This window comes from Chrysochloris asiatica, unplaced genomic scaffold (assembly GCF_000296735.1).
Source record: "Chrysochloris asiatica unplaced genomic scaffold, ChrAsi1.0 scaffold00011, whole genome shotgun sequence".
NCBI lineage: Eukaryota > Metazoa > Chordata > Mammalia > Afrosoricida > Chrysochloridae > Chrysochloris > Chrysochloris asiatica.
In genome coordinates, this window is record NW_006408529.1 from 15,389,836 (window position 1) to 15,416,446 (window position 26,611).

At 40.2% G+C, this 26,611-nt stretch overlaps 1 protein-coding gene and 1 pseudogene across 1 annotated transcript in view; one reads left to right on the forward strand and one right to left on the reverse strand.

Annotated features, from left to right (window-relative positions):
* The window catches only part of IRF2 (interferon regulatory factor 2), a 132,788-nt gene that overhangs the window by 84,066 nt on the left and 22,111 nt on the right, over window positions 1-26,611 (reverse strand). The window lies entirely within an intron of this gene.
* On the forward strand, window positions 13,144-13,761 carry LOC102836624 (annotated as a pseudogene).

Here is a 26,611-nt window from a genome sequence, read left to right on the forward strand (position 1 = left end):
TCTATGGCCATTTTGCTTCCCACTCAACAAATAATCTAATTTTTTAGTATCAACAAAGAATACCAATCTGCCCTAATCCGTTCTTTCTTCTGGAAATTTCTCAGCACCCTGTTTGTTACCTCCCTACTCTCTCTCTCAGCTTTCAGGGGCCAGCTTTAACTCTACCCTTCCAAAACAGTTTCCCTGGCAAATGCAGATTTGACTATTATCAAAACACTCATTTCACTCTTACTGATAAATCAGCCCTAAGGAAGATTTGGACATGCATTATACTCAATCTTGCCAGACTCTTAGCTAAATGAATTTGACATAATGGAATTTCCTGGAATTAAAGGATTATGACCTGCACTGTCCTTATTTATAATCAAATAGGATGGCAGCCAGGATGTAGAGCAGCACTTGCAGCCTTCACAATCTGGGTCAGTCTGGCCATGCACGGGCAGGGTAAAGACCAGGGAAGACCTGGGCAGCTCCTGTATCTAGCGTCACCAGACAGGGAATGAAGCTGCGGCTGTTGTCATTTCTTGATCACTATACTTTATAATAGGAGCTCTGGTAGCATAGTGGTTACGAATCGGGCTGCGAACCTTAAGGTCTGCAGTTCAAAACTACCAGCTGCTCCGCGGGAGAAAGATGAGGCGTTCTGCTCCCGTAAAGATTTACAGCCTCGGAAACCCTGTACAGGGTCGCTATGGGTCGGATCCGACTCGATGGCACTTAACAACAACAACAACAACAACACTTTATAAAGGAGCACTGGTAACATAGTGGTTATGAATCGGGCTGCAAACCTCAAGGTCAGCAGTTCGAAACTACCAGCTGTTCCACGGGAGAAAGATGAGGTCTTCTGCTCCCGCAAAGATTTACAGCCTCGGAAGCCCTGTACAGGGTCGCTATGAGACAGAACCGACTCCATGGCACTTAACAACAACAACATATTTTATATGGGATCTCCGGAGGCTGAGATTTACAGCGGCTACCATACGTTAGATAGGGAGCTCTGGTAGCGTAGTGGTTACAAATCGGGCTGCTAACCTCAGGGTCAGCAGTTCGAAACTACCAGCTGTTCCTCAGGCGAAAGATGAGGCGTTCTGCTCCCATAAAGATTTACAGCCTGGGAAACCCTGTACAGAGTTGCTATGAGTCGGAACCACCTCCACGGCACATAACAACAACAACCATACTTTACATGGTGTCCTAGTGCAGTGCTATAGGATAAGCACTGGATGGCTAACAAGGTCAGCAATTTAAACCCACAAACCGCTTTTCAGAAACCCTGTATAAGGATTTCTATGAATTGGAACCGACTCAACAGCACTTAACAACACCATATTTTACACGGGATTTCCGGTAGCTGTAGGATAACCACTGGACTAATAACCACAGGGTCAGCAGTTCAAACCCATCAGCCTCTCTGAGGGAAAAAAATGAGGTTTTCTGTTCCTGTTAAGATGTACAGCCTTAAAAAACCCTATACAGGATCACTCTGAGTCAAAACTGACTCAGTGAGAAAGGATTTGGTTTGGGGTTTTTTGCATTTTACATAAAAGAGGATCAGGGAGTTGTGACCTTAAATAAGAACTCAATCTCCATTTTCCCAAAACTTTGGAAATTCCTTCGTTTCTTCTGCCCCTCTCCACAACAGTAAAAGCCATTCAGGCCTAGGAGTGCCTGCATGGGGCAAATCTATGACTACTTCCCAGAACACTACTACCAAAGAACAGAATGTGGAGGGTAGCAGAACCCAAGACCCATATGGCTCAGTTTTTAGTTTTCTCATCTGTAAAATGGGGATAACTTCCTTATTCTACCTTTGCCCTCAGATTATCCTACGTACTACATGTCATGTATTATGTAAAGTATTAAATAAATCGTGTGTGTAAACTGCCTAGTCTGGTATCTTATCAATGGTGGTAGTGGTGGTGGTGGTGCTGTGCCATGGTGTCAGAATAGACTCATAGCAACCCTGTAAAGAGTTCCCAAGGCTGTAAATCTTCAAGGGAGCAGAAAACCTCATCTTTCTGCCAGGAGTAGCTGTTGGATTTGAACTGGATTTATCCTATCAACAATGCACTAATTGTTACTTTGTGCAGACACCAATTTATGATCAATTTATGTTCAATGGGGAACATTACCTATAACAGCAAAAGTTCTAGACTGACCCAAATACCAAGAAGTAGGAAGATTATTAAGCTAAGTAACGATAGAGTCAAATAATGGAGTCTCCTAACTCCAGAAGAATATTTAATTCACATGGGAACATAAATGCTCAGAATGCAGAGGTAAAAGAACAAACGAGGCAGGGGAGGTAGTTTTCACTCAGGAGGACACGCACCAACCTCTACAACACACCGCACGGTGGGTGGCTGAGCCAAGGTGCTGACATTGTGCTCTCTTCTGAGACCGTGCCAGCAGCAGTACCAGCTCGCCCTGAACACAGGCCACGCAGGCACTCAGCTGGCCGCCACCGCCTAGTAAGGACCTGCGCACGTCCCTGCAACAAGCAGGCAACTGGCGGATGGAGGGACACCCACTGTAGTTTCAGGGTAGCGTGATGAGTGTGGAGGAGTTTCCTGAACAGTTAAGAGCAAAAGACTACCAATTTTAGATTTGAAAATAAGAACAATATGGCAATAAAAAAAATTCTTAAAAACGATTTTGTTTCTTTCTACTCTTCCTTCCTCATAAATGAATCTGAATGACTCAGTCCAAATCATCTTTACAAGGAGCTGAGTAATGTAGACCTCACTAGTGGCTGGAGCGTCAGACAGGTGGGGACGCAGGCATGCACAGAGGACGCCCACTGACTCGGAGAAGTCAGGAGCATCCTGGAGGGTGGAGCCTGGAAGTCCACGTGGGGGCTTGCAGAAGGGAGGCAGCTGGGATGAGGAGGAATTCAATTTACCAGCTAATACATTGAGGATAATGGGAGGCTTGTTTACCAGTACTGGAGATGTTGTTGTTAACTGCCATAGAGCTGAGCCGACTCCTACTCAAAGCGACCCTGTTTAGTGTTTCCTAGGAGCAGCTGGTGGGTTTGAACTGCTGACCTTGTAGTTTGCAGTCCAGCGCTGATCCTACAGAACCAGATGGGAATCACAAATATAGAAAGGAAGACAACCAGAATAACCTTTGGTGTGAAACTGTATTATGTGGATTCATGGTTTTTAAATATATCTAGACTAGAAAAGGAGTCCTGGTGTGGCGCTGTGGGTTAATACGCCAGACTGCAAAACCATTTGAACTGCAAGGTCAGTGGTTCAAGCTTACCAGCTGCTCCTCGGAAACCCTATACTGGGTCGCTATGGGTTGGAACTGGGTCTGGCATTCACAACAACAGACTAGAAAATAATATGTATGGGGAAAAGTATGTGTATACGTAATGTATACAATATAAGTTCACATGCATGTAAATATATATGCAATATAAGTAATACATATATTCCACTAAAAGATTCTAGGAGAAACAACACATCAATTTCAATGAATGTGAGTAGTGTCCAAAGCTGCATGCCAATCTCCATTATCAAGAATCAGAGCATCTTGGAGAAATGGCTGACTGCAAAGCTGGGGCAGGGCCAGAGACAAGGAAGAACTCAAAGATTGATTGTTGTTGTTAAGTGCCGAGCTGATTCCGACTCATAGTGACCCTGTACAGGGTTTCCAAGGAGCAGCTGGTGAGCTTGAACCACCAATCTTGCAGTTAAAATGGCTTTGCAGTCTGGTGCATTAACCCACAACACCACACCAGGACACCCAAAGAATAATAGGAACATGTTAAATAGATGCAGAAACCAACTTCAAGGGACTCCCACTGGCCAAATCTACAGAAATTTGAACGTTAAAGCAAATAATAATAATGATGAATACAGTAGAAATTCTGAAAAGACAAATGGGGGAAAGAGAAAGGTTTTCTGTGAGTAGAAAACAAATAACAGTACTGTATAAAGTAGAAATTCTGAAAAAACAAATAGGGGGTAGAAAAAGGTTTTCTGTGAGTAGAATGCTAATTAATACATGTGGAAAGAATGATGAAATTAGAAGACAGTCATTTGCCAGTCATCAAAGTAATATAATTAGTTCAGTCAAGAAACATCAACAGATGCTAAACAAGTAGGTGAAAAGTTGATGGGAAATAGGATATTTATATAATCTCAAAGTAGTTCCCATTAAATGTTTTTCATTACAAAGGGCAAAAGGGATACTTTATAACGAAGAATCCTGGCAGATACCACCTTAGTAAAGTGGCCAAATGAACATTTTCAATAAAGGGATGAATCAAAATCACATACCACCTAATAGGGTGTAATAAGAAGAACACTGCATCACATCTGCCACATCCTTGCAGAAACAAAAGCTTAACCTGAATCTAATCACAAAACAACGTCCAACAAATCCAAATGGGGGGGCATTTGATGAGACAGCTGACTTGTAAGTGTCAGAAGTGTCAAGGTTATGGAAATTAAAGACTGAGGAACTGTTCCAAATGAAATGAAATTGAAAAGAATGAGGAAGTGTGATAGCTCTGTAGGATAAGCACTGAACTGCTAACCACCAGCCGCTCTGCAGGATAAAGATGAGGCTTTCTGCTCCTGCAAAGATTTACAGCCTCAGAAACCCTACAAGAGGTTGCTATTAGTTAGAACTGTCTTAACAACACTTAACATCAACAACAAAGACAAGACAACTAAATGCAACAACCAAGCTGGATTGGGTTGTTCTACTATAAAGAATGTTTTTGAGATAATTGACAAGATTGAATGGAGTCTGTGTATTACACAGGTAGTAGGAATAGCTCAATGTTAAGCTCCTGATTCCAATGGTTAGGTTTTGATCATGTTGCAGAGTGTCCTTGTTTATAGAAATACACATGCAGGCATCCAAGAAAAAAAGAGACGTTATATGGACAAGTCACTCTTAAAAGACTCAGAAAGAGAATTTTGCACTATTCTTGCAGCTTTAGTCTAAGTCTAAAATAATTGCAAAAGAAAGAGAAAAGGACTTGGAGAGAACTACAATAGCACTGTACATAACTGACTGACAACAAAGAGGGAAAAACAGATTTCTGCAGAAAGTTCCCTTTTGGGTGCTTAAATTAAATCACTTGCTTGGCTGACTCTTGAACCTTGGTTTTTCATGCATTATATTATAAAACAGTCACGGGAGAGTAGAGGGAGGAATAGCCAGAAATACCACCATAGAAAGCTTGTAAATCCCTCTTATGCCTGGAACTGACTGGAATACCTAAAAAGGGGCTACAATGTGTCCAGTATAGGGATGGGCAACTTGAACACTGGCTACCCAAAATGGGGGGAGGGATGCAAAGGTAAGAAGTGACTGGCTTACAAGCTTTCAAGAGGGAACCTGGATGACAAGGGCGGGGAGGAGGGTGGAGTCTCAAGTGAGTAATATCCAACCTGTCTAGGAAGGACTGATGAAAAGAAATGCAGATGGGTCTCTTGTGATGCAATGGTGAATAATTGTTACCAGGACTGATTGTGAGGACTGGAAAGGTAAAGGTGGATACTTTATAACAAGGAGGGATGTGATTAACCTTTCAGTCTAGGAGTGAAAACCCCTGGGTCCATCACTGGAGAAGAGTGGAGATCGGGACCCCACCCAGAGAAGTAGTGAGGCCTGAGATGGAGACAGAGAGGATGACATGAAGAGATGGAGTGCCTGAGGACTTGAGATCCAGAGAGGGAAGGGAGCTGTGTGCTGAGAACCGTGGGGGGAGGGGGGGACCTGTGGGGTATAACCTTTGGTTGAGTGATGATGCATGGACATGGACAATGGTAACTATAGCAATGAAACAATGTATGATAGAATGAGTGTAAAGCTAATGTTCCCCCATGTAAACTATCACACAATAAAAAAATTAAATCACTTCTAGTTTATTCAGAAACCAACCATCATGACTGTATTAAGCACACACATCAATCCCTTTTGTTGTTGTTAAGTGCCGTAGAGTCAGTTCTGACCCATAGCGACCCTGTACAGAGTTTCCGAGGGTGTAAATCTTTACGGGAGTAGAAAGCCTCATCTTTCTCCCGCGGAGCGGCTGGTAGTTTCAAACCGCTGACCTTAAGGTTCGCGGCCCGATTCGTAACCACTACGCTACCAGAGCTCCTTTATCCCTTTATCCATCCATAAAATGGAGCTCACAAACCAAGTAACAGTTATCTGAACAAAGAGATTTAAAACTTCCTTTCCTGAGAAAGGCAGGAGTGCTGGTCCTTAATCAATTTAAAGTAAAAATTGCACAGAAAACTAAAAGGAAGCAGTCCTAAGAAAGAGCTCATCTGCATATTTTAGAGAAGGCTCATATTCCAGAGTATGGAAGATTTACCTCCAGTCAAATTTCTGTATTATTTAATTCAAGTTACTTCCATTTTAAAACACAAGGTTTCCAAGTAGTATTCCCTCACTTCTTAGGTTAAGGCTGCAACAAAGGAAAGAATTCAGAAGCCCCATCCTCTGGCTGCATTTTTGTAGCTACTCTGGCCCGCCTTCAGAGGCTCCACACCACCGCCTTCTCCACAGGACATTTCAGGACAGCTCCAAAAGCTGGCATTCCCAGCATAGTTTCATTTTCTACCAGGACAATAGTTCTCACTCCCACAGCCTTTCCACCATGAGTAAGGGTTTTACTTTTTGTTTCTCATTTTCAACTTTTCTTCCATTCTTGAATGCGGATGCCTGAATAACCTTCAGTTCTAATTGCTCTAACTTTCCTGAAACTTCAGTAACTACTTTGGTCTCAGAGTAACCAGTATAGTCTGCATTTATTACTCTCCAAGAGAGTATTTAGGACACTCTAAGAATAGAAAGTGAAACCCATGGGTCAAAAACAGTTCCTTCCTTCAACAAAAATGCAAAAAGTAATGATACTATTCTTCTCCAACCTCACTCCAACTCATTATTTATTTGCCCAGAAGACCGAATACTCTTTTAAAAGCACAAAGGTGATCTTGTCATTCCACAGCTTAAAGCCCACTGTTGCCACCTGCTCCAGTCTTGCCTCACCCACTGTCCTTCCTCACCTGACCTCCAGCCAGTGTGCTTGCCCATTGTCCCTCAGCCTCTAAATATCTCCTTTCACTGATGAACTCTGCTTCCAAACCACTTCCTCAGCAAAGTCCCATCTGTCCCCTGTCTTCTCCACTAGACTGGAGCCTACACAAGAACCAAGACCAACTCTGTTTTGTTTAACACACTGTTCCCAGGGCCTAAGGTACATAATAGACTGATGCCCAATAAGAATTTATTGAACAAATAATGAACTTTCAACATACGCTGGGCATTATAATGAAAGGGGAGAAAAAGTTGTCATTCCAACTCATTGAGACCCATGTGTGCAAAGTAGAATGGATGCATAGGGTTTTCAAGTTTGTGACCTGTCATATGCAGATAACCAGGCCTTTCTTCTGAGGTACCTCTTTGAGGGTTCAACCAGTGAAACTTTCAGCTAATAGTCGAGCACTTAACTGTTTACACCACCCAGGGACTCTGTGATCAACAAAGGAAAAATAGAAAGTGGGTAAAAGAGAAAATTAACTGCCATCAAGAGGCTTCTTACTCTTCTTAGAAACCCTGTATAGGGTTTCCGAGGCTGTAAAGCTTAAAGGGAGCAGAACGCTTCATCTTTCTCCCAAGAAGCAGATAATGTGTTTGAACTGCCGACCTTGCAGTTAACAAGCAATAAATATTTAACCTACAGTGCCAGAGAAAGGTCATACATAAGTAATCCCGATGCGGAATTAACTATTGCCTAAAAGAGATGTACATGATGTACATAGAAATGTTTGGAGACTTCTTACAATGATTTAAATCATTTCAAGGTCAAGAGATAATCTGGAATCCTGTTACTTTCAAAGTTTTATATATGAGACTGCACTGGGAACTTACTGATTCTCCCATTACCACTGCATTGCCCATTCCCAACAACTTGTAGATGGTCAGAATCGTGATCACAGAATTTATCTTATATGAACAGGATCTTATTAATAGTTATACCTAGACTCAGATGTAAAGCGGGACGAACCCTAGCAAAACCAGGATGTGAGTGTTCCCTCTTTCTAGGGCAGAGTTGATTTGAAACCAGTTCGTCAGTTTTTATTTTAAATCCTTGGGCCAGATAAGTTTCAGAAATGAGAAGTTTTAGGAGTTTAGAAAGATAACCCAGTATACATACCATATAGAACATGATCTTAAGCAGTATATACAGCAGGACCCTTTAATCCAACACAGTAATATTTTTGCAGGAAAACATGAATGCTCACAGAGATTGGGATAAAGACTATGAATAGCTTCATGCTAATTCAGGACAGACCATACTGCCAAAAGCATCATGATAGAAGTTTTCAGTTTTCAGAGATTTTTGGATTGCAAATAAGGAATTTGGACCGTTAGTAAATTTTAATAGTTATTTCTGTCCTTGGATTGTATTACTGTTCTCCAGCTATAGAAAAAAATCAGCATCATTTTCCTGAAAATGTACTTACGTTATAAATTAACCTGGCTCTCCTTATGCTTAATTTAATGAGTAACAGCATATTTTTAGTTCTGGAAAGGAAAAATTAATGGAAATTGCATTTTCATATTAGAAAGTGGGACAGTACTTTTGCTGATTTTTTTTTAATCATATATAATCATTTAAAAACTGTTACTTCCTTTAAGCCAGGTCTATTTAGCAATGTTTTAAGCTGTGGAATAACAAGATCATATTTGTGTTTTTAAAAGAGTATTTCAGTCTTCTGAGCAAATTATTTTACCTTAATATATAAAAATATTTACTTATGAAATAAGAAAAACTTTAAAGAAGATTCCAAATTTCCTTAAAATACTCCAAGCAATATCTTCTCCTATAAGATTTTAAACAGTTGAGTTCAAAAACTAAACTTACTTTAAATGATACTCTTATGACTATCAAGTTAAATCAGACTGGTTAATTTCTCACTAGACATGCAGTATGAATGAGAACGACATCATCACTGAGAGGGATTCATGAGCTACTATGCCATTTATTATAAGTCCTAATAACCACTGGCTTCATAGAATAAGCTCTGGACTGGGAACCACAAAGTTGGTTTTAATCATGAAAATGCATGAGAAAAAAATGAGGCTTTCTGCTTTTGCAACGATTTAAAGCCTCAGAAACCTTATTGAGTCGGAACTGACTCAACAGTACTTAACAACAACAACAAACACCAGAGGAAGCCATGTGTGAAACAAAACCTTATACTGGCATAAGCAAACGCAAACTTACTTAAGAAGCACTCTGGTAAAATTTCTTCCATTTTTATTTCTCAACTAAAATAATGTTGAATGAAACGGCAAATACATGATTGCAGTATGAGTTTAATATACAACTACACTGAACTATTCTATAGGACTTTGACGGAAATGTAGTTCACAGATCATGTGGGTTATAACTCCTCCTGACAGGGTGAAAACATACTAAGGCTTAAAAGGGTTAAGATGAAGAGACTCCGAGACATCCACAGGCATTTAACAGAATATTTTTATAAATATATACATGCAAAAGCCAACACTTGTCTCCAAATAAATTGATTCATGATTCTTTAAGAGATAATGATAGCAGTGGAGATGGCAGTGGCAATTACCATTAACTGCACATCTAGGAAGCACCTGGTATTAAACGCTATGCCTTCCATACAACAGCTCATGCAATCCCCACAGATCCCATAAGGTAGCTACTATTACTATATCCGGAGTCCTGGTGTGGCACTGTGGATCAATGCGCTGGACTGCAAAGTCAATTTGAACCACAAGGTTGGCAATTCCAACTCACCAGCTGCTCCTAGGAAATCCTATGGGTTGGAACCGACTAAACGGCACTTATCAACAACAACAGCATTGTTATGTCTGGAGTCCTGGTGTGGTGCTGTGGGATAAAGCACTGGACCACAAGGTCAGTTTGAACCACAAGGTCGGTGGTTCAAACTCACCAGCCGCTCCTTGGAAACCCTATACAGGGTTGCTCTGAGTCAGAACCAGCTCCACTAAACAAAAACAGCAACATTACTGCGCTCATTTTAAGAAGAAGAAGCTATATCATAATGCCTGCCAAGATTCTTGGTTGTTGAGCTCCATTAATATGAGAACTGAGTATCCAGATACGGGTTTCAACTTTTAGTGGTCTTCCTGGTAATATAAAACCTCTGGGAAATCTCCTGCACGTGCCCATTTCGTGTCCAAAAACAGATGCTAGAAAATATTGGGCTTCCCTAGCTTTACTTGGACACCAAGCTAATTCTGATGGCTGTTCCTTATAATACCAGAAACAGGTCTATAGATCAGGAACGAACACAAGGCCAGCCTTCACTGTGGCACTTCCCAGCAATTTCTGCTTGGTTCTGTCTTATTTCTGAAAGAGGGGCTACTCAGAATACAAATCACCCTGGAATATTACATTGATAAAGGGTAGGGGTACACAACAAATTACTGTCATAACTGTCAATAAGTGGTACACACATAAAAGTTGAATTGGTAAATGTATATTTACAACAACAACAAAAAAGAGAGAGTAGCTACTGAGAGTGCTTAGGTACAACCAAAAACCTCATGGGATTTGATTTCTTTGTTTGGAGGTTTAAGGCCTTGTTTCATAGAACATCCCAATTAATTGGCTTAATAACATGCTTAGTGCCTCTGCTTTATCTACCTCTTAATTCCTTGCACAGTACTTGGGGTCATAGAAGCTTGCAGGCAGCCATCCAAGACACAATGGTCTCTATATCTGCCTGGAGCAACAAAGGAAGAGAGCCAGGAATAGAAGGAGGATATAGAAGGTGTGGCTCATTGCCTCCCTGAGGCCTTGAGACCAGAAGAACTATATGGTGCCTGGCCACCATAGCACAGATTCTAGAGAAGAATCCTGACCAGAGAGAAGAAGTGCAGAGCAGAATTTCATATTCTCATGGACTCCTGACTTTCGGGAGCCTTGAAGGCTAGACAAATCCCTGAAATTATTGCCCTGACAAAATCTTTAAATCTTAAAACTAATTCGCTTAAACAGGAAAAAAAAAAGTCTGCCTTGAGCAACATTGTTCTCTAAGAACTAGCTATATGAGATCAAACTGACAAAAGTAATTTGTAAGATTAGATAGAAACCTGAGGGTCCCATGAGTTTATATTAGTGGAGGAGGAACAACTAGAAAAGGAGGGGTGAGAATGGTTAGAATGTACTCAAAGTCACTGAATTGTACATGTAGAAACTTGAATTGGTGTATGTTCTGCTGTGTATACTATCAACAACAAAATATAGAAAAGTCACAAATAAAACAACCTGACTGCCAGAGTTGGGTGGAGAGAGGAACACAAATCACCCAAGACAAGGAAAGGATAGGAAGATTAAGTGAGCTGTCTGGGGCTTTTCCTAAAAGAGGAAGTCTTTTTCAGAACTGACTTGATGACAATGGGCTTTATTTTGGACTTCTTTTTTTTTTTGACCCTGTATGACCCCAGTGCTGCTCTGTTGAAAATACACTTTTTTTTTCTTTCTTTTTTTTTCCCATCTACCAGAACAAATTCAGCAGCAAAGATAACTGATTTAACAGTTTACGTCCTTGGGCAAAACTATGAAACTTCCTCTACTTGAAAACCCCCATCATATAGAGATCCAAACAAGGCTTGTTAGAACAGCATTTAGGTGTTTGTTAGTAGAGCCTGAAGAGGAGGTGTATATATAAAAGAGTGAACACTGTCTACAGCTTTATTTTTTCTAAAAGAGAAACCCAATGAAAGGATCTAGATCTCAAAAATGACTTCTTAAAGAGCACTTTCCGAATTACACAGCTTCATAAAGAATCTAAAAACCAAAAGTGTTCTCTGGAAAAATTACTCTGCTAGACAGGTACCTGGCCAACTGAGTGAAAGATATCTATATTTGTGCCTGTTTCAAAGAAAAGTGACCCTACAAAATGCAGAAATCATTAAACAATATCATGAATATCAAAGTAAAATTTTACTGAAGATAATTTAAAAGTGGTTACAGCAGAATATCACTGGGGAGCTGCCAGCATTTCAAGTCAGATTCAAAAGAAGACGTCTAACTAGGGAGAACATTGCCGACGCTGCAGATGGATTGTGACTGAAAGCAGACAACACCAGAAAGATGTTTACTTGTGCTTTATTGACTATGCAAAGGCATTAGACTGTGTGGATTGTAACAAACTATGGATAACACCGCAAAGAATGGAAATTCCAAAACACTTTGTTGCACTCATGAGAAACCTGTATATAAACCAAAAAGCAACTATTAGAACAGAATAAAGGGATACTAAATGGTTTAGCATCAGGAGAGGCTGTAAACTTTCACCATATTTATTCAATCTGTATGCTGAGCAAATATTCCAAGAAACTATTTTATGAAGAAGAACATGGCATCAGGATTGGAGGACATCTCATTAACAACCTATGACAAAGAGGACTTAAAATATTTATTAATAAAGATCAAAGAATGGATTAAAAACTCGGTATGGATTGCAATGTAAAGACAACAAAATTCCTCACAATAGGGCCAATAGAAAGTGATCATGGTAAACTAAGAAACGACTGAAGTTGTCAAGGATTGCATTTTACTTGGATCCATACTCAATGCTCATGGAAGTAGCAGTCAATATACCAAGCAGTGTATTTCATTGGGCAAATCTGCTCCAAAGACCTCTTTAAAGAGTTAAAGAACAAAAATGTCACTTTGAGGACTAAGATACAACTGACTCAAGCCATGGTATTCTCAATAGTCTCATATGCAAGTGAAACCTGGACAAAAAAAAAAAAAAGCACAATCAGAAAGCCCCTCTGAAGTAAGGGCAGTTAAAACATAATCTCACATACTCTAGACATGTTATCAGAAGGGACCAGTCCCTTTAAAAAGATACCATGCTGGAGGGAGTGCTAAGGGCTCCCGGCTGCGTAGGCTGTGGCGTCTGTTCTGTCTGTCTGTTCATTGTGTCGTGATAAGGACGTTGGTAGCTATCCCCGCAACAGTACGTGTGGGGGCTTCAGCCCAGAGCGGGCTCCGCGGCTGCCTGGTGGGTCTCTACACGCGTCGGGACCTTTCCTTCCCCGATCCCGAACCAAACAGCGACGCCGAGTGGACAGCCAGAACGACGGGCTATGGCAGCCTGGACAGCCTCGCACAGGCCCATCAAAGGGATCCTGAAGAACAAGGGTTCTACGACTTCCTCTGTGGTGGCCTCAGCCGAACAGCCCAGCGGGAATGTCGATAAAGAGCGCAGTAAAAAATCCCAGAAGTGGGATGAAATGAATATCCTAGCGACATATCATCCAGCAGACAAAGACTATGGATTAATGAAGATAGATGAACCTAGCACTCCTTACCACAGTATGATGGGTGATGATGAACATGCATTGAGTGATTCAGAGACCACTGAAGTCATGACTCCCGAAATCTTAGCTAAGAAATTATCTGCTGCTGAAGGCTTGGAGCCAAAGTATCGGGTTCTGGAGCGAGAAAGTAGTGAGGAGAAAGATAGTGACCTCTCACCTGAAGAGCAAGAAAAAAAGCAACAGTTTGAAATGAAGAGGAAGCTTCACTACAATGAAGGGCTGAATATTAAGTTAGCTAGGCAATTAATTTTAAAAGACCTGCATGATGATGAAGAGGGTGAAGATGAAGAAATGCCAGAGGCTACAGATGGAGAAAGGATGGACACAGAAGAATCAAATCAAGGATCTACTACAAGTGACCAACTGCAAAACAAATCTTCATAGAAGAGATTTGTTCAACACCGCAACTGTCAAACGCAAACCCTGTTACTATAATACATACACTGCTTCTTCTCTACGATTCATGACTTCAGTACTGAAATCACATACTATATTGCCAAGAATTAAATGGTAACCTTAGAGACTGATTAGACTGAAAATGCCTAATTGATATACATATATTCTTGTGCCTAGTTGTTGTTAAGTGCCTTCAAGTGGATTCCGACCCATAGCGACCTAGTATATAAGGTTTCCAAGGAGCAGCTGGTAAGCCTGAATCACCGACTTTGTAGTTCAAATCAAAGACAACATAATGCCATTAGTCCAAAACGACATTACTTTTATAAGAACACTGGTTAATATGTGTAAGATATGACATAGCTTTTTATGGTTTAGAGGTTAAACTATCTTTTTGGAGGGCAGGGGTACTAATTTATTTTCTCCTAGACTTGCCTGCTCTTATAAAAAGTTGTTTTGTTTTTTTAATCAAAAACAAGTTGGAACAACAGGTTGTATAGGCCAATAAATAATCAGACTAAAAGGGTATCTTAACACTTGTCTTCAACTTGAGTAGACTGTTTAATTGAAAAGGCTTAAAAGAGATTGTATTTTCTTGGCCTACTACCTTTTAAATTCTCATTGAGTTTCTTTGTGTTTATAAGGAAAGGATTGAACTTTTTCTCATTAAAATTAGCTTTTCCACAAATAAATTACTGTATAATTAAAAAAAAGATTTCATGCTTGGCAAAGTGGAGGGTCAGTAAAAAAGAGAAAGATCCCTAACAAGATAGACTCACACAGTGGTTGCATCACTGGGCTCAAACACAACAGTTGTGAAGATGGCCCCGGTCCAGACGGAGTTTCCTTCTGTTGTGCATAGGGTCTCTATGAGTCAAAACAGTCTCGATGGCACCTAACAACAACAACAGTGGAACCTAGCTGAGTTGCCTACTTTCAAATCTAAGCTCTACAATTTATTAACGGTGTGACCATGGACAGGTGTCTGAACCTCTCTGTTATCATAGGGTTTTATGAGTATTAAATGAGGAAACATTTAAAACACTTAGAACATTGATTTGTGTTTCACACGCACTATGTATGGGTGGGAGTGTATTTCCATGCAGCAGCTTGCCCATATAAAACAAAATTTCTGTAATATAGAAAATGATCCATGACGTAGTACCATAAAGAGATTATATAGCATGACCCCACTGATGAAAAACTATGTAGAGCTGTTGTTGTTGCTTTTAAGTGCTGCTGAGTCAGAGCTTACTCATGGCAACCCTGTGTAGGTTTTCCCAGGAGCAACTGGTGAGCTTGAACTGCCGACCTTTTGGTTCACCACCCAGTACCGATTCCACAGAGCCACATATTGGTGCTCATAAGCACAGTTGAATGCTCTTGAGAAGGTTCCGTGAAATGTTAACTGTGATTGTCTCTAAATGACAGGATTTGAAGAAATCTGAATTTTTTATTTCAAAAATTTTTTGAACATGGGTCATTTTTAAAATCATAAAATCATTTTTATTTCAAATAAATAAAAAGGACGCGAGGTTTCGATTTATAACAATGTGGGATACATGAATTTGAGTCATTTAAATTTTTTTGTTGTTTTCTGTTTTATTAGGTACCATTGATCTGTCCCAACTCATAGCCACTATATCCAACAGAACAAAACACCACCCGGTCCTGCGCCATCCTCACAGTTGTTACATTCGAAACCATTGCTGCTGCCACTGGGCCAATCCACCTTGTTGGGGGTCTTCTTCTTTTTCACTGACCCTCGATTTTAGCGAACAAGATGTTCTTCTCCAAGGAATGGTCCCTCCTGAAAACATGTTCAAAGTATGAGAGACGAAGTATGCTCCTGGTTTCTAAGGAGCACTTTGGATGCACTGCTTCCAAGACAGGTTTGTTTGTTCTTCTGGTAGTCCATGGTACTTTTAATATTTTTCTCCAACACCATAATTCATATGCATCAATTCTTCTACAGTCTTCCTTATTCACTGTCCAGCTTTCCACATGCATATGAGGCTACTGAAAATACCATGGCTTGGGTCAGGCACACCTTAGTCCTCAAACTGATTATCTTCGGTCTTTAAAATTTCAAAGAGGTCTCTTGCAGCAGATTTGCCTAATGCAATATGTCATTTGATATGTTGACTGATGCTTCCCTAAGTGTTCATCGTGGACTCAAGGAAAAAGAAATCTTTGACAACTTCAATGTTTTCTCCATTTATCATGATGTTATTTATTGGTCTAGTTGTGAGGATTTTTGCTTTCTTTACATTGAGGTGCAATCCATACTAAAGAATGTAGTTTTTGATCTTCATCAGGAAATATTTTTAAGTCCTCTCCCTTCCAGCAAGCAAGGTTATGTACTCTGTATATCTCAGGTTGTTAACGAGTTGTCCTCCAATTCTGGTGCCACAATTTTACTCAAGAGTTCAGCTTCTGGGATTATTTGCTGAGCATGCAAATTGAATAATCCTGATGACAGGATACACACATACCTTTCCTGATCTTAAAACATTCAGCATTCCCTTGTTCGGTTCTAATGGTTGCCTGTTGGTCTGTGTACAGTTTCCTCATGAGCACAATAAAGTGTTCTGGAATTCCCATTCTTTGCAGTGCTGCCCATAGTTTGTCAAGATTCACACAGTTAAATGCCTTTAAGCTAATGTCTTCTTTCAGCCAAGATTCATCTGACATCAGCAATGATATCTCTAATTTCACATCCTCTTCTGAATCTGACTTGAATTTCTGGCAACTCCCTGTCAATATACTATTATAACTGGTTTTGAATTATCTTCAGCAAAATTTTTTTATCATATGCTACTAATGATATTGTTCGATGATTTCCAAATTCCATGTGTCACCTTTTCTTTGGAACAGGCAACTATATGGATCTTTTCCGATCGCTTGACCAGGTAGCTGTCTTCCAAATTTCTTGACATAGATGAGCGCCCCAGTGCTGCATCCATTTGCTGAAAAATATTTAATGTATATTCCACCAATTCCCAGAGTCTGGAGTCAGTGCCTTCAGTGTTGATTTAGACTTCTTCCATCATTGCCATCAGTTCTTGATCATAATGTATCTCTTGGAATCACTGAAATTCAACAAATTATTTTTGATGCAATGACTCTATGCATTCCTTCCATCTTCTTTTGCTGTTTCCAGCATCATTCATTATTTTGCCCATGTTGCTGCTGTTGTTAAGTATCATCAAGTTCATATAGGGCTTCGGAGGAGCAGCTGGTGGGTTTGAACAGCCAACCTAAGCACCACACCAGGACTCCATTTTGCCCATAGAATTCCTAAATATTGCAACCCAAGGCTTGACATTTTTCCCCATTTTTCAGCTTTAAGAATGCTGAGTGTGTTCTTGCATTTTGATTTTCTAACTCCAGATCTTTGTGCAGTTCATTACAATGTTTTACTTTGTCTTCTTGAGTTGTCCTTTGAAATTTTCTGTTTAGCTATTTTGCCTCCTCATGTCTTTCAGTCTCTTTAGCTTTTCTGTGCTCAAAAACAGAGTCTCTTCTGACATCCATTTTGGTCTTTTCTTTTTCCCCTGTCTCTTTAATGGCCTTTTGCTTTCTTCTAGTATGGTGTTCTGGATGTCATACCACAGTTCCTATACTCTTTGATCATTAGTATCTAATGCATCAAATCTTTTCTTGAGATGATCTCCAAATTCAGGTGGTATATACTCAAAGTCATTATTGAGTTTTGTGGAGTTGTTTCAATTTTCTTCAGTTTCAATCTGAATTTGCATGTGAGCAATTGATGGTCTGCTGCAGACTCAGTCCCTAGCCTTGTTCTGGCTGACACTGAGCTTCTCCATCATTCGTTTTTACAGATGCAGTCAGTTGATTCCTGTGTATTCCATCTGGTGAGGTCCACATGTACGTTCACCTTTTACGTTATTGAAAAAAGGTATTTGTAATGCAGAAGTCATTGGTCTTCCAAAACTCTATCATGCAATCTCCATCATCACTTTTGTCACCAAGGCCATATTTTCCAACTACGGATCCTCTTTTGGATTCCAATTACCAGTAATTTCCAAAGCATCTTGATTGCGTGTTAGATCAATTTCAGACTGAAGAAGCTGGTGGAATTCTTGGATTTCATAATCACTGGCTCTAGTGGTTGGTGCATACATTTGATAAATGGTATTAACTGGTCTTCCTTGAAGGCACATGGATATTATCCTAACAGATAGCATTGTACTTCAAGAGACATCTTGAAAATACAAGACCTTTTTTATTATGAACGTGAAGCCATTTTTCTTCAATTTGTCATTCCTGACATAGTAAACCGTATGACTGTCAGATTTTAAATGGCCAATACTAGTCCATTTCACTAATGCCTAGGATTTTTTCCTAGGAGGACTCCTGATGTGTCACTATAGAATCAGCACGGGACTGCTAACCACAAGGTCAGCACTGACGGCACTTAGCAACAACAATAATGCCTAGGATGTCGCTCGTTATTTATTCCACTTCATTTTTGACCACTTCCAAAGTTACTCGATTCATACTTCATACACTCCATGTTCCAATCACTAATGGATGTTTGCAGCTGTTTGCAGCTTCTCACTTTGAGTGGTGCCCCATCAGCAAATGAAGGTAACCATAAGTTTAACTCCATCCTCATCATTAAGGTAAGCTACTTTGAGGAGGCAGCTCTTTCCCAGTCATATTTTCAGTGCCTTCCAACCAGAGGAACGCAACTTCCGGCACTATATCTAACAATAGTCCACTGTTATTCATAATGTTTGCATCTTACAAAACTGTATCTGACAATGTTCTGTTGGTATTCAGAAGGCTTTCAGTGGCTAACCATTCAGAGGTAGTCTGCCTCTCCTTCTTCCTAGACTATCTTAGACTAGAGGCTCCGCTGAAATCTGTCCACCATGGGTGACTCTGCTGATATTTAAAATACCAATGGCATCGCTTCCAGCATCACAGCAAGCCACTACAGTATTACAAACTGACAGACAAGAAGTGGTGGCATTTAAAAACAGCCATGTATTTCATATGTTCATGATATAATGAGCTTGAATATTATACAGTGAGCTTAACTAGTCAGATATGTGAAATACATTTACATTTTGCTTCAATCAAATTAGAAAATCATGATAAACAGAGAAAAGATAGAAATTGTCAAAGATAGAAATTGTACTTGGATCTACAATCAATGCCCTTGGCAGTTGTTGTTTTTATTAAATGTCATCATGTCAATTCTGACTCAGTGACCCTGTATAAGGTTTCTTAGGAGCAGCTGTTTGGATTTGATCCCCCAACCTTGTGGTTAGTAGTCCAGGACTCCAGTCAAGAAATCAAACTGCATATTGCATTGGGCAAATCTGCTGTAAAAGACCCCTTTAAAGTGTTAAAAAGCAAACCTGCCACTCTACAGACTAAGATGTGCATGACCCAAGCCATAATATTTTCAATTACCTCATATGCGTGTAAATAGCTGTACAATGAATAAGAAAGACTGAAGAACTGAGGTCTTTGAATTACAAGAGTGGCAAAGAGTATTGACAATGCCATTTACTTCCATAAGAACAAATAGACCTGCTTTGGAAGAAGTATAGCCTGAATGTTCTTTAGAGGCAAGGATGTGGAGACTTCATCTCAAGTCCTTTGGGAATGTCATCAAGAGGGACCAGTCCCTGCAGAAGAGCATTGTGTTTGGTAAAGCAAAGGGTCAGAATAAAAAGAGAAAAACCCTCAAGAGATAAACTGACACAACAATTGGCTTAAGCTTAACAATAACTGTCAGGATGGCACAGGGCCCAGCAATGGCTATACATAGGGTTACTATGAGTCAAAATCTAGCAACTCCAACAATTCTAGAAGGAAATGTTTTCACAAAGTCATCTTTTATATATTAAACCGTCATAGCTGTGTTACAAGTCCATGAGATGGGAGGTTTTATTTAAGGCATTCCCACAGGCAGCAATTTATTTTGTTCTTGAGTGACGTTGCATCTCTGAAGTTCAGTGGTGGTTGCTTAAGTTTTACTTTTTCTTGGGAGGGTAACTTTGTGCATTACAAAAGTATCTTCCCTTAAAAACACTACTTTTATTTGTAAACTAAAAGATACCAATGATTTGCTTATAATTCTATACTTACCAAGGCTACAGGGGACCTTGGAGAACTATTCTAGTACAGTCTTTAAGCAGAGGTACATCAAACCAACTTCCCCAAAAAACAAGAGTCAACCCCTCTTACTAGGATTTCTCACCGGAGTAAAATTTCACTTGGTAACAGGCCACAAAGCATCACAGGCTTAAAATCTGGAAGCACGAAGGATGGTTGATAAAGACATACAGATGACAGATCAGTAGCAATAGCTCATCCATCTATTTCTGTACGTCTCTATTTCTGTATCATACTTGAAATCAAACCAAGCTAATGTTTTCCCGGAATTTCAACTGAATCATATGTGCAATATGTTTTCTTAAAAACAACCACCAAACAAACAAAAACCCTAAAATGATTATTAAATCTGTTGCTGACATAAATGGCATGTTCTTTCTGAGAAAGCTGAGTGAAGTTGTACTAAGTGCTTTCCAGATCATCTAAACTGTGAAGATCTATGAGAGATTTTTTGAATCCATTGTCTTTTTAAAGTATATTTTCTAAAATAATTCACATAAGGCAGTAAGTACGTAAACGGTAAGCTGTAGGCTTTCAAAAATATCTCATACATGTAGCCATGCTGAGATGAGGCTGTCCCCAGATCGCAGCACCTGACAGTATCAGATCCAGCAACTCAGCAAAGCCAAAGAGAATCATGGACAGATTTCAAAGCATATGGGCTCAAGTTCATACTGCATTTTCAAATCTTCTTTCCATATGGAAAATGGGGAAAGATGCAGTCCTATCTTTCCCTTAATCAGCATGTCCTCTGAGTGTCACCTTTGCAGCGGAAAAGGAACCCAAACTCTGAAAGGTCCAGCTTCTTTTTCTGCATCCAAGCCTCCCACCCCCAGCAGTCTATAAATAAACCAACCAGCTAACCCGGGAGCCTTCAGACTCCTCATAACTGGGGAGTTCATATAAGACCGTCCCTCTTTCTATGAAAAATTTAGCGTCCCTGAGACCATCCATCTAAGTCAGCAGGACACAAGGCAGGTAAAGACTTGTTAGCCTTCACACACACAGGGAGAGCCGGGGGAATGTTCCGTAAGATGGTGCACACAGGAAAAGAACAGACAACAAAGTGGATAATTAAGACACACACACTGGTGTGGGTAAGGGAACACAGCAGGGAATGGGCAGGACCTTAATTATGTGGGCTGCTTATACTGTCTAAATCACTACACACCTTCCACTTCCTTTTGGCACTCTACCAACCTAGAACTAGTGTGATGTGCTTCACTGGGAACACAGAAAAGACAAAAGGACACAGGAAAGGAGGAAATGGTAATGCTTTCCTAATTAAGTTCGGGTTCTGAGGAGGATCAGAATAATGGAACTTTCTCAGAAATTCTTTACATAAAACGGCAAAATTGTTTGCTGCCCTCCTGGTGTGGCACTGTCAACTAATGTGTCAGACTGCAAAGTTGAACTGCAAGGTTAGTGGTTCAAGCTCACCAGCTGCTCCTTGGAAACCCTATACAGGTTCACTATGGGTTGGAATTGACTCAACGACACCAACACAATTTCAAATCCATTACTAGTAGACTATATTGAAAACCAATCCATTCCCAAAAGACTGTTGACTGAAAATAATTTGCTCTGAAAGGGTTAATTTGCAGGTGTATTTTTTGTCCTGGATGAGAACAAATGATTCCCTTTCTCATTCCACATCAACAGGCTATCCCTGACATCCTCCTTCTTGCTGACACTTTTCCTTTGAGGATAGGATGGCTTACACAGTGGTACTCTGTCAGTAAGCTCTCAACAAAGGTTATTGCTATTGTTGTTGTTATTACTATTATTATTATTAATCCATCCAATTGCCTCTTTATGTTCAAACCAGTGAATGATCCAAAACAAAAGCCATATATTTATGCACCACAGTTTTCATAGTTTGATGTCATTCCTGGGATTGCTGTTAAGTACCGTCAAGTCAGTACCCACTCATAGTGACCCAAGGAGCGGCTACTGAGTTTGAACCATTGACCTAGTGGTTCAAACCGACCTTACAGTCCAGTGCATTATCCTGCAGCACCACACCGGGCATCCTGGGATTAGCCAACCTGATTTCCAACTGGAAAGAGTCAAAACTGCTGCGCATTTGAAGTACAAGAATATCTCCAAAGCAAGAATGTCTATCTCTCCTACAAGTTGCAAAATTATCTTCAGTTACTTTTCAAAGATTCTATTTACAAATAAATGTTAGCTGGAAATTAGGTTTGGCAAACATTATGTCATCACCCTCTCCCCTACCCTGCTAACCCCTCCCAGAATCACAGTGGTTTCCTTCCCTCACCCTGTTGAAGCATAATGTAATAGAGAACAAGTTTGGTGTCAAGCACCCTAGATTTGAACCCCACCCATAAAATCTCTAAGTTCTCCTAATCTTATTTTCCTTCATATATAAGCAGAGGTCTTAACAGCTGCTTGAGAAAGCTGCTACGAGGAGAAAAGATAAAGGACATTTGACATTAGGAGGAAACATATGAGATGAGCTTGCTTTGGTCTCCCCTAAGACTTCCCCAAAGAAATTTCAATTAGTATGGTCAGATATTCACTAGTAGTAAAGTGGACAAAGCTAGATGATCCCATGAGGAGGGATCAGGGAAGACACTTCAGGGTCTGTCTTCTGGAATATCTGCATAGTCTCCCCATGGCAGAGTGGTGGCCAGATTAATCTTCCCAAACCATCATCGTGCTTAAATCCTTCAAGGCCTTCACAATGCCCACTAAATGAAATCTGGACCCTTGGCTGCCATAAACCACCATTTCCTACCATCCTCTCCTCTCCTTCCACTGATTTCCTCCACTTTCTGGCTCAAGAAAAGCTCACAGCTTCATGTACATACAGGCAGACTCGTCTCTGTATATAATCCTTTTGAGCAGGAGCCTCATTTTACTCATCTTTGAATCTCCTAAAATATCAAGCACAGAATCCTGCACATGATGGCATATCATAATTATTCAATGATAAGAAAGTGGATGAATCTCTCTTGGAGAAGCACTCTGGGGGTGACGTGTTGTGGAGGGAGGCAGATAACACTAGCTGTATGCTGTGATGGGTAAAACATTACAAGTCATAAAAGCATAAAAAGATGAGTGCAGAAAACATACAGCCTAAGAAAAAAAGCAATTTTACTATTTTCATGTATTTTTCAGATGAATCAAACTAAGTGCAGAACACATACAGCCTAAGAAAAAGCAATTTTACTATTTTCATGTATTTTTCAGATGAATCAAGCTAAGTACAAATTATCCACACTCTGGCTGTAGAATTTATTGTAATCAACTTTTAGAAAAGACAAATATATCATTTTTCAACTAATTTCCTTGCTTTTCAATATACTTTGTCCATCTGTCAACAAGCTTTCATATTCCCTTATTTTAAAATGATTTGGGCTGAGTTATGAACCATAAATGCACCGCTTTCTTCACCTCTTCATCAGAGATGAATCTTAGTCCTCAAAGGGCTGCTTTCAGGGGACCAAACAAGTGAAGTTCGATGGAGCAAGATCAGGACTATAGGGAGGATGCTTTAGCACCTCAAAATGAAGTTTTTGCAGAGTGTAAACTGTGTATGCAGAGATATGTATATGTGCATTGTCATGCAAGGTCACAATGCCTTTGGATAGCAGTCCTTTGCTTTTGATCCGAAGTTTAGGCTTCAGCTCTTCAGTGAGCATCTCAGTGTAATGAGAACTACTGATTGTTAAACGTTTTTCCTGATACAGTTCCAATACTGGCCTGACAGAGTTCCAAAACTGTAAGTATCAATGTTCTAGCTGATGGGTGACATTTGAACTTACTGTTGGTCTACAATTGAAGATGCTTCCACTCCATACTCTGCCACTGACACTCAGGCTCTTTGTGCTTGATCCATGTCTTGTCACCAGTAAACAAAAATTTTAAAGAGACTTTTACCTTCCTTTGAGTCCAAATTGTGTTTGCAAATGTCCAAATACTTCTGCTTATGCTCTTCCATGAGTTGTTTCGGTGCCCATCTCACACAAACTTTTTGAAACCCAAGTCTGTCGTGAATTATCTATAGGAAGAGCTATGGCTAATTTGTGAAGGATTTGCCACATAATCCACTGTCACTCATCTATCCAACAGAATCATTTCACAAGCACAATCAAGGTTGTCATCAACCATGGGCGTGGATGATCATTTTAACATAATTTTTTTACTCAACCTCGTATATTCACAAGTGTTTTAGTTAATATTTATTCCACATTTCATCTTTTAAAAAACCTATTATGCACTTATATTCATATGTGCCAAGAGTATGATACAAAGATAATGAAGGCACAGTCACTGTCCTCAAAGAACTTACACTGTAAGGGTGGAAGTAGGCACATGAACGCTGAACTACGGTATGACATCCTGAACATGACACTACAGAAACAAGCTGAGTCTGGGAAAATATGTGAGGATGATAATTGAATGTTTTTTTTCAGGAGGTTTTGGGGCAGTTTTACTATTGTATATGTAAGTCCAGAAGCAAGAGAACTATGGAGAGCTTCAAAAAAGAAGCGGCATCTGAGTTGAGCTCAGAAAGATAAGAGTCCCTTAGGTGGCGAGAAAAGGAAAACATTCTGGACAAAGGCATGAATAACAAGAAAGGCCAGAGGAAGAAGTATGGGTAGCATATTTGAACCATTAGTACAGAGCAGCTGTGGCACAAGAAAACTGAGTGGATTCTGTGGAGAAGCTGCTGGAAAACTTGACTGCAGCTGGCTAATTAACAAAGAGCCTCATGTATTTGTACCTTAACAAGGATGTTGTTGTTGTTGTTAAGTGCCATCGAGTCAGTTCCGACCCATAGCGACCCTGTACCTATTGACTAATTACAGTAATACCCCAAAACACCACCAGCCACTGGGCAGAAATGCTATACTAGATCACGATGAGATGAAACTGACTTAACAGCACGTGACAAAAAAATACATTCAGATGTTTATAATTGGGTCAAAAGGGTAATAATTAACAATAGAATGCAGACTATCATATATAGAAATATACCATAAAAGTTATCTAGAGCCTTTGACTAACACCGTGCAACTTGATTCCTGCAATGAAGTGCAGAACAAATACCTAGTAAAGTGTGGCCATTCAGCCCAAGCTGTTAGGGCTTCCACACCTGGCGATAACACGATTTTCAACTCGCAGTCATTGTCTAGGAAGGAAGAGGGGAAGAAACTGTAAGGTGGCACAAGCATTACCTCCAGGTTCCCCAAGTCTTCACAAGCCCTTGAAGTTTATGTTTGAATCCAAGGTGTTTGTCCTGCTTTCCATGACCTTCCATGGACATCCTCAGAGAACTTTACAAAGAGCACATTCTGCCAGGAGAGGAAGAGCCTTGTAACCTGAGGGCCCACTGCACTGCTGAGATGGTAGCTGATCCAACTCACTCTTTAAGCCAAGCCCCATCCTAAAAGCTCCCGCCAAGCTGCGAAGTGTCAACTTGGCTCTGCCATGAATTTCAGTATTATGTAATTATTTTCCATCTTATGATCTGATGTAAGGGGAATTTCCTTGGGGGTATGGCCTTCATCCAATACATATGGATGGTCGGGCAAAGCTCATCCCGGGTGGAACCTACATCCAATTTGTCATCCTTTGACTTCCAGTTCTTGGGATATGAGCCAGCAACCTGCCATCTGACCTGTCAGTTTGGGAATTTATCAGCCCCGGCAACCACATACGTCAGGAAAGCCCTCCAGCCTGATGCCTGACCTCTGGATTTCGGACTTGCCAACTTCCACAATTGCATGCGGCATTTCCTTGAAATAAATTTATATATATGTGTGTGTGTAATGAGCTCTGGTAGCGTAGAGGTTACGAATCGGGCTGTGAACCACAAGGTCAGTAGTTCGAAACTACCAGCTGTTCTGCGGGAGAAAGATGAGGCTTTCTGCTCCCGTAAAGATTTACAGCCTCAGAAACCCTGTGCAGGGTCGCTATGAGTCAGAATCAACTCCACAGTGCCTAACAACAACATATATATGTGTGTAAATTTATATATATATATATATATATAATAAAAAATCAATTTATATGTGTGTGTGTGTGTATATATATATATATATTCTTCAAAAAGTTTGTAAAAAAATTCCATTATCTTTTCATTCTATTTTTCACAAACTTTTTGAAGACCCCCAAACGTATATGTTTATATACAAACATACTCTTTACTGGTTTTGCTCTAGATAACCCAGCCTAGATACAAGCTAAAAGGTTGTCTTAGCTGGGGACTCTTGGGCCCAAAGTCAGTGACATAGCCACAGAGGACTAGAGTGGAGAGTGAAGCATCCAGCTGATAAGAAGAGAGGGCATTTCCTTGCACAAGAACACCCACACTTGCAGATAACACCCACTTGACCTGGCTTCAATGACTGGATGATCAGAGCTTAACTAGAAGAAGAAAGAAGAGGAAAAAAAGAGTAATCTGATACAATTTGATGAACTTGACCTACCTACACCTATGGATGCAGTAGCTCAAAAGGGGAAACAAATCTTTATAGCGAGGATCATTCCAACCCCCTCCATACACAGAGTAGACAGGGATGGGCAACTTGGACATTGGCTACTCAAAATGGGGGGTGGGGGGGCTACAAAGGCAAGAAGTGACTGGCTTACAAGCTTTCAAGAGTGAGCCTAGATCCAGAGGGCGAAAGGAAGGTAGAATCTCCACTGA